This window comes from Montipora capricornis, chromosome 3, assembly GCF_036669925.1.
Source record: "Montipora capricornis isolate CH-2021 chromosome 3, ASM3666992v2, whole genome shotgun sequence".
NCBI classification, from domain to species: Eukaryota; Metazoa; Cnidaria; class Anthozoa; order Scleractinia; family Acroporidae; genus Montipora; species Montipora capricornis.
The window spans coordinates 13,748,591-13,758,625 of record NC_090885.1 but is presented as its reverse complement, the minus strand read 5'-3'; the positions used below and the strand labels follow the sequence as shown (position 1 = coordinate 13,758,625).

Here is a 10,035-nt window from a genome sequence, read left to right as displayed (position 1 = left end):
CTCTTTAAAGAGGACACCAGAGCTGGCCTCGAGAGTGTCTGTTATAGAAAGCGGAGTTCAAAACAGCAATTTTGGGATATCATTCACTTTTACACTTCGTCACGAAACCGACACAAAATTTTTATTAGCTTGTTCGAAAGAGCTTTCAAGATGATGAAGAATGGCATTTACTTTATTGCAATAGCACTCTTGGTTGCCGAATTATTCAAGATTTTGATTTATGCAAATTAGAGGACTTTTGACGTCACATAGTGGACACAAAATTGTGTAAAATCACAAAATATGGAATATCTTTGCATGTACTAAGTCTGGAGGGTTGAAATTTTGCAGGGTTTATGTGCTACCAAAACTACACATTGTAATAGTGATGTCACCATAGCAACATACTCGTTACCAGACCTCTACCTTTCCGATATCGAAAATGCCTTCTTTGTTGCTTCAGAGTCTAACAGACTTCCTTATGCTTATGCTGTGTAATGTCCATATTCGCTCACACCCACTGAATGAACATCAAGAACAAATAACCCTTATTGGGGAGGGAAACTCTGATTTTACCCTTTGGATGGAGAGGGCCTGGAGCCCATTGTGTTGCTATGGAAACGTCACAGTGGGCCATATCATGGAACTTTGTAATGAGTTCTATACAGAAATTGTCTTCAGAGATATTTAATTTTTTGTGATTTTACATCATTTTGTGTCCACTATGTGACGTCACAAGTCGTCTAATTTGCATAAATCAGAATCTTGAATAACTTGGCAACCAAGAGAGCTATGACAATAAAATAAACGCCGTTCTTCATCAGTTTGAAAGCTCCTTTAAACAAGCTAAAAAAAAAACTTTTGTTTCATATGCACTTTAAGCAAAACCGACTAAGGGTGTTTTTCCTGCGCAGTAGGTCAAGGGTAATTTAGCTACGGGCAGTTGCAAAAAGGTTGAGGCACTGAATCGAAAATTCACCTCTTGCTAAAACCCCTACCTCCCCACCCCCTTTTTTAATGTTGATACCTGTTAGTTTGAATACCAAGTGGAGATGAAAACAACGCATTATACGGTTGTTAACAGTGAGTGCCTCAACTCTTTTCGCATTTGCTTGTAGTACTTGGTACTAGTGATTGGTAGCTTTCTAAGGAGCCCAACCTTAAGCATTTGAAGAAATAAAGTGAACTTAAACCAAAGCAACGTGACTCGAGTTGATTCAGCGAAGTAATTTTCAGGTTGTCGCGAAGACATTAGCCTGCGAACGCAGACGTATTTCCGGTGGCCGTTTCTCTCCCCCGAAACATAGTAATACGTCTGCGTTCGCAGGCTACGAAGACATGGACAATGAGTAACGCATCCTGCGAATGGGCTCCACTTTTTGGGTGTAATCCCGGCCAAAATACAGCACATATAGATAGTGTTCATAAACGGTCTGGTTTCGAATGTATGAAGATTTGCATGGTAAATATACAAGACTATATGCCGTGCCATACAGTAATAAAAATAGCTCCGCGATGCGTAATTTTGTGGGATTTCAGTCAATTAAACGTTGATGATTAACATTACAGTAAATGTAATACATTTGTCATGTTATAGTGATAAATGTCGAGTAAATATTCCGTAGAATCCCAAGCTTCAGACGAGAAAACGGTTAGGGGAGAAACATGTTTGGACTTCTAGTTTCGAGGAAATTAAGGGTACTTACCATTTGTCAGAATAAACCGGTTGGGATGACCGATGAATAATGGTAACAGTTTTCCCAAAATCAGCAAACCAGCTGTGTAAAGCGCGGCAGGAGAGAAAAAAAAAGGAAAAGAAGATTTCTAGCCAGGTACTAAGGAGTAGCCCTGGTGTGTGCTGATAAGATAGACTTTTGATTTCTGAACAAGTTTTTATCATAGGCAATTCGCGACAAAGCTGTGCTTTTTTTAAGCTGTTATCCTCGTAGAAATAAAACTAGCCTTTCGTAATTTTTTTTTTGGAGGCAGTGTGGTCCAGTGGTTAGGGCGTTGAGTTTGCATGCGGCTGCTCCGGGTTCAAATCCCGTTCTAACCTTTGGTTTCGATTTGTTTCCGGTTGTCTCGGATTCAACTCTACCACGCTTTGTAAATAGCCAACTGGTTGCCTCCCGCCTGTTGGAGTTCTTAATAATGTTTCTGTTAAGTTTGAATTGTTACTTTCACCTTGTTAACAGTGGAGTGCCTGTAAACTAGCTTGATAGCTAAGTGTACTTCCACTATAAAGAAAGCATTTACATTTACATTTACATTTTGTCAAACACACGGTATAATGTAAATAAGAGAATACTGAAATTCATATTCGCAAATTACCTGTCCTCTTACCACTTAAGTCAAACTCTATATCTCTATGCAATAAGGGCATTCAAAATTTCCTCACATTACTGTATAAAAGTATGTTTTCTTATTTGATTTGATTTTGTTTTAAGGGTTTTAATATCAGCTAAGTTGCAGAATGCGCTATCTAATTTTATCCGTACTTCTAATTTTACTGGTTTCAAAAGAGAATTAAAGGCCGCATTTTGAACAGCGGCTTTTCTTCTTAATTAATGTACCTATAAATATATATATTTAGTTATGTATCTGTATATGCCATGTATTTTAGCTGTAAATGTAATGTCTCGAGATATTAACTCTTGTAGTTATTCTGAAATTCGGGATAAAGAAAAGTTTATGCATGTGAGTGTGTAACCTTTAGCAGGGCGCGTGCGTACACTTTGTAATCTGCGACTCCACAGCTTACCATATGACAGATAAAATGACTTTTCCGTTTTAAGCCAACGAATTCTTATGCCAAATTGACAAGGGCGGTCTGGAGATGTGAGTAGGCGTGAGATTTTTCTCATATGGCTTAGGGGCGGACATATCTCTCCCTCAATGCCGTACCGGGACGCGAGGTCGGTAGCAGAAAGCAGCGAAGGGCCAACTGCGTCCAAAAGCGATCGCACGGGACGAAATCCCGGGATGACTCCTTTGGTACGGCACTCCAGCGCCGTGTCTGGAGGTGCTGCGTTTTTATCTCTTGTTCAAAAATCCCGTTAGCGGATGCGTACATGTTCTGGCTCTCCGCCGAAACGTAGTAGCATACCTAAAAACAAATGCTGTTCTTTACGAAGAATTGACATTTCAGTTGATTCTACATGCATAAACGTAACGTAAGAACCGTGCGTGTCTGGTCTTCTCGAGACAGAGGTGAGAGATTGTTTCATGCAGACTGGGAAAGTAGGCGTGGGATTTGTCTCATATGGTTTAGGGGCCGACATATCCCTCCCTCAATGCCGTACCGGGAGGCGAGGTCGGTAGCAAAAAGCAGCGAAGGGCCAACTGCGTCCAAAAGCGATCGCACGGGCAAAAAATCCCGGGATGGTTCGTTTGGTACGACGCTCCAGCGCCACAGCTGGAGATACTGCATATTTTTCTCGTCTCCGTCGGCGCATGCGTGCATAAATGTTCAGCCTCTCCGACACTTACAATACTAGACATATTTAGTTGGAACACTTAGCGAATGGTCAGAATCATCGTGTTACAAGATCGTATTTTATACCACATCCCGCTTCCCCCAATTCAATGTTGTGTGAGAATTTTTCGGGCGACTACTAATAGTTGTGGAAATCAACATTGGAGGAAGGGGGAAACGGGGATGGGTGTTCCAACAAATGTGACGAGTATTGTAGCTGACATCTTGAGGCCTACCCACAAACACATCAAAAGCAAATGCCGATTTACGTGCTTTCTGTTTTTGATTCGTTTTATCGTATTTGATTTTTAAAGCCACTTACCGTTTAGCTCGCTTTCCCCTCCGAGCCAAACAAGAAGGGCATTCCAATTCCGGTTGTTGTTGAGTTAGTATGGCATAAAGTTTCAAGTCAAACGACCCCAAGTTCTTGGCCTGGTCATTGAGAGGAGAAGCCCATAGAAAGAAACAAAGCAAGGGTTCAAATCGGTGAAGACCACAAATATACTGCCTCCAAGTAGGTCAATCACTTGACCAAGTAGGTCAATCAAAGTGCTTTTGAAGGAAGAAGTATATTGCAATCTTCACCGATTTGAACCCTTGCTTTGTATCTTCCTCTTAGCTTCTCCTCTCCAGTGCGATAGATACTAACAACTGCCTTCACTATCCATAGCTACAATCTCGGTTATAAATTTCTGTGACACTTCATGCCCCATATCAGTTCACCCCTTCCCCACTTTTCAAAGACAGTAGGAAAAACAAACTATTGACTTTTTTCATGAATTCCCAAAGTTATTGCCCTATCAACATTGATACGGGGGGGAGGGGTTGTATTAAGGGATGGTGTCACCATCTTTTTGGCCGGGGTTGTAGCTTTGGATGGCCGCCATTGATAAAGGGACACTGAACAACACGATGCGAGAGATGTCAAAACGTCACTGAGGCGTCTTTGAAGTCTGTCAAAGTGTGTGATCCATTTCAAAGACGCATCCACCATTACTTAAACGATACGCAAATGGAGTTCTTTACAAGACAATTGAGACCTTTAATTTGCGCTAATATATTTTTTTACGGTCAACGGTTTTCAAGTTTTTTTACCCCTAACGGTTACATTTTTGTCCCTTTTACGGCTAACGGTTAAACCCCATTGAGACCCTCCAATAAGGCTGACAATATGCACGCAAATACGTGGCGTAGCAGTGTTTAATTAAACGACAGCGAAATACAAAAATTTCTGCTCCAAACAGACTTAGTGAAGAAAGAAATATGCAGCCTTTTTACAAAATAATCCCGACAAATTGTCATTCCCACTTCATTGGCTGTGAAAATAGGCTAGCTTTTAAAGTCATTTTCTTGGAAACTTAATTTAATTAATGCAGACACATTTATAAAACTCATCGACTGCAGGTAATCCTTTGTAACAATCGAGATAGTTTAACCATGTAATTCCACAGGAAATCGACTATGAAAAGAAAAGAAAAAGAATATTAAAGGTCTTAACAATCCGCTAATAGACGTCATCAAAATTACACCGATCAATGAACTCTTGCGCAACAATTTTTCAATTTTCCAATTACAATGCTCTTCTCCAAACTGGCTGTTGTAAGGTATTTATGGTCACGTGCATCAAAATAAATACATTACATCACGTAGTCGGCCTTGGGAAAATGATTCGAAACTCGACGATTACGAAGTCAACGCAAGGGTGGATAACTTGAATCGCCGTTTTTCTTCATTTTCTGTAATAAAAAGCACGTGCCTCTTATTTTGAACAACTGTTGAAGAAATAGAATAGGAGGGATTAGCGTATTTATGTTCCACGACAAGGCCTCGTTGACGTGGTGTGCAAATCGATCGAAGAAGAAAGATATTTGGAGCAACTTGGCGGGTTAAATGAAAGATAGACCCCGTTGGTTCCAAGCTCATAGCACTGAATGAAACTTTTACAAAACGTGATAATTTGTTCTCAGTTGTTTTCTAGACTCAACTGACAAACGAGTTTTCTTTTTATATAGCAATATTTTCGACGATCATGCTGACTTCTTCAATTGGTGTTGAAAGAAACCATGGCAAAAGCGAGCAATATGTTGAGAAAAACCATTTGAGGGAACCATCCTGGAAACACTATGCTCGAGGCATTTTTTTTTTATCACCAAATACGAAAGTAAAATGTGTCCAACTTTTTTCCCCACAGGAAGCTGACAAATCTCACGAGAGTCAAATTTTCTCAAAACGATGTGTAGCACAGTTTGGCCAGGATGACAACAACAGAACGGATGTTTTGGTTAGCATAACGGAACATTATGAAAATAGGCATTGTCTAAACAAACAAAACAGCAAAAATGGTATGCTGAAACGACTGTCAAATTGTTTTACATGGAAGCAGAGGGTGGCGGAATCCAGAATTCGAACCAAGCGAAACATGGTTCCAGGTTTTTATCCACGTTTGTATACGATACACGAGAATTCCTCCGAATCAGTTGCCGCTGACTTGGATACCATTCCTACTTAAGTTCAGAAGCAAAGAAAAGAGATATTACTGCTTTTTGTCAAACAAGCGACCCCAAACTCGCTGCTCTTCATAAAGACATCAAAGCTCTGTGGAAGCGCCTCGAAAATGTGGAGAAAGAATTTGCCTGGGCAAGAGGAAGCCTGGACATGTGTAGCTCCGATGTCAATCATTAACTTATCAAAAATCGATGGAATCGTTGGATCGCGGCCATATTATGAACTCAAAATTTCCAAAACGTCTGGTTGACTGGTAAATGTTAAGACCTTACTTTGGAAATTCCATCCTAAGATTTCAGAGCCGAGTCGTTACAGTCATTCCGTTTGGTGCGAACTAACCGGAATTTTCCTTTCCTAATGACAGTCTCGGTTCTAACCGGCAGACTGAAGACTGCAGACTGCCCCCACTGGATGATTTTTAGACGGAGTTAGTGTAAATACGTAGCGGGGGCCCGAGCTCCAGTTGCCAATTGAACATTTGTACCTTGATTTTGAAGTTCAATTAATGCCTGCGCTAATAATATGGCCTTTTTTCTTCTGATTTTTCATTTTTCTCACCTATACGTTACAGCGTTCTTACACATTTAATGACTATGTTGAAGAAAGTAACTTTAGTGTTGTTTATGTCTTCAACATATGCCAAATGTTCTTTTAATTTAAATAGATTCAGTACTTCCAATTTAGGAGGGGCGTGTCTGAAAACGCCCTTCCCTGTCATCTCTCTGGTCCTCGTTCACTTTTGGCGATACAGACACGTATTCTTCAAAAGTTAGTCACGGGCTCTAAACATTTCCAAGATTATTGAAAAAATCTCATGGGCACGAGGCTTTCCTGTGAAATATTTCTCCAACAGCAAATCCTCATTTATGAATTGTTTTAACTGGTTCCTTAATTTTTCTATTCCTAAAAGCCAGCCCCTTCATTTGGATAAAAGTTTCTTTGAAGATTAAATGTTCCAAGAATTGAAATAATGTCTCAAATAGTTTACCATAATGAAGATTTTTTCCCCAAGCCATAAAAGTCCTCCTTGTCCTTGTGCTCGGATTGGTCTGCATTCAGGATACATAGGGTTCCAAGGCCTTTGCCAGTGAAGACCTTCGCGCGGTTTGACAGCTTGGAAACGCAATATTTATGCTCGAGATTACTGTTAACCTTCAGGGGTGTCTTTCGGAAAATCGCTCTTGTTAGATTTCTTTTTGAAGAAAACCGAGGAAACTATATACCACTGGAAAGCTAATAAAATTTAGCATTTAAAAAGTGCTCAAACGCCAAACCGCTGAATTAATAACCCTTGCATTAACACAGACACCCAAACAAACTGCACTGTCACTCAGGAGATAATAAGCCAACAAAGATTGCGAGGCCATTTCCATATTCTACTTGGTTCTTGAGAATATCCATCGTAAAGTTGGCCAATATAATTTTTTCGTATGCACGCCACGCACATGGACGCCATTGGAAAATTATTCAGAAGTTTGAGCTAGGAAGCCACACGTAGTTCAGGGTAGCAGGTCAATTTGGACAGCCTTCCACAAGTGTACACCCTTCCAAATTGATCATTTTGTGCATGTGATAAAATCAAAAATTATTAAATTATTGATTTTTAGTTTTACATGATTTGTTAATGGAATTAGTGTTTGAGGGTTACAACTCAAAACAAATTCGGTATTTCGTCTATAAATTGCTCTTTTTTTCTTGGGTTCCTGGCCACAAAGCACTAAAAGCATGATGTTGTGAGTTTTACCATATCCAATTAAAACCTTCACTGGTGTCTCATGTCCAAACAATGCCACATGTTCAGTACCTGAAGCCTTTTATACCAATCAGAATACAGGGAAATAATAACTGTACATGCAGCTGTATTTCACCAAACCTTGCTCCTGCACACCAGAATTTGCTTTTGCAAGGATATATGTAACTATTTCCTATAAGGCTCAGTTCGTTATCAACTGTCGCAGCTATGGTGTGGAAGCGTACGTTTAGAAAGTTGTTTTTTCCTGCCATATTACCGCCTGAGGTCGCTCGCAGGACTGCTATTGCGTTGATGGTGGGATGAGATGAAAGTTCAATTTTACTCATTTGATTGTGATGTGGAATTGACCGTGGGAACATTTTATCTAGGAATATTTGGCTCAAATTGGTGGCACCTGAGAATTTAGTTTCCAGCCTTGGCATTTTATTATACCATGAGAAAAAAATTGCTCAAATCGAGTCAGATTTGATTTTGGCAATAAGGTTAGGCTTTTTAATTGAGATTTTTTCACATAATTATCTTCTTAAGCTTTTTATCGGGATTCCCATACAAATCCTTATATTTTTGTCGGCTATGCTCACACTGAGCTTGGGGCGCCTTTGGTTCTAGAAAATTCTAGAAACAACACATTGCGTGACATTGACCTTCCGGAACTTGACAGATAATCTAAGAAAATTCTAAGAAACGTGTGTGCCATGTAAATTAGTTCCACGAAATCTAATGACAAACGATTGCGAACGAAAATTTAATAGCAAAGCCAACATTACCCGTATTGAAAACTGAATACAAGTTTGAAAATGTTCCACAGCACAAAAGTGGGCTGCGCAGAATCCACTGAGCTTCAAGGTATGGTCAGCTCCATTAAGTAAAAATCTGTCTCAGAGTTCAAAGTTTGAAACAGCTGGATATCAGGCAAACCATTTTCATAGTTGTTTTTACAATTTTGAGAGGAAGTGTTACTTCGTACTCCGACAGAAAGGGTAAAAAATTGACCCGTTTCTACATGTTTCTCTTCTTTAGAGACTTGGTTATTAACAGAGTTAATATTAACTCTTGGTGTCCCCGGGGGCTATAAGGGTAATCGGCATTAAGTTTTGATGTAAACGTTCACACAATCTTACTACAATTCTCAGTTTGGCTTATTAGAGGTAGATCGTTAAAAAATCTTTATTTTTAACGGTTATTTGAACATAAAAGATGCAACTCTTGACGAGAAATAATATTTTTGTTAATATTTGAAAGAAGAAAAATTTCGCAGGAATCGGGACCCAGTAAAAATGAGTTAACAAATTTGCATACGTACGTTGAAATGTGATTCGCGAGGAGACAGGAATTCTATTTCTCTGACAGGTGAGGTGAGTGGGGTGCGGTATTGCGGAATATCAAAATATCAATAGGCAGTATCACTTTTGATATATCAAAATTGTTCTCATACATTTCTTGGAAGGTTTTTTGATAATATCATGAGATTTTGATAGTGACAGAAGGCAATGATAATTTTGATAATCTGCAGAGGTACTGGAATAACAAGGTCTCATGATATTATCAAAATATCAAGAAGGCTATCAAAACCTCAAGTCTTTGTTAGGGTCAAGTTATAGGTGATGAGGTTTGATATTTTGATATATCATGATATTATCAAGGTCTCGTGATATTATCAAAATATCAAGAAGGCTATCAAAATCTCAAGTCTTTGCTAATAAGGTCAAGTGATATGCATTGAGGTTTGATATTTAGTAAATAAACCCCTTGCGGCGGCTGGTATACCAGGGCTGAAAGATTGTCCGAAAAGTGAACAGTTGGCCGAGAAGCGAAGCGATAAAAATTGGACGAAAATTATATACCGCAGTAGCTTGGTAAATAGACTCTGTCACAAAAAATGTAACCTTTAGTTTGTTTATGCTAAAAACAAAACTCAATTCAAAGACGTTCACAGCATATTTTGGGGATTTTTTAGTGTTTGTTGGAACGGCACTGTCAACCAGCATTTTAGTGTCTCCGTCACTGGCTTCTTCAAAACGGTTTTTTTTGCTTTCCATTACCAATTAAGAGTTTACCTTGAACGTTTGCTCATTTCTTGGTTTTTTTTTTTTGTTGAAATTAAATCAGACGACGGATAGCCTATCAAATCGGACGGCGGATATCCTCTGATAACCATCGTCCGATTTTGTATCATGTGATCAGTTTTATCCCATGAGATCCCGCAGAAATTAATCGGTGGCTCATGATAATTTGATATATCATGATATTATCACGATCGCATGATATTATCAAAATATCAAGAAAGCTATCAAAATCTCAAGTCTTTGTTAGGGTCAAGTGA

The 10,035-nt window shown here is 39.2% G+C and overlaps 1 protein-coding gene across 1 annotated transcript in view; it reads left to right on the top strand.

The window, feature by feature from the left end:
• The first annotated feature begins 8,422 nt into the window (after positions 1-8,422).
• The window catches only part of LOC138042300 (uncharacterized), a 36,487-nt gene continuing 34,874 nt past the window's right edge, over positions 8,423-10,035 (top strand). Inside the window, exon 1 of the mRNA XM_068888150.1 lies at positions 8,423-8,558. The gene's annotated coding sequence lies outside the window, so the exon portion shown is untranslated. The remainder of the gene's footprint in view (positions 8,559-10,035) is intronic.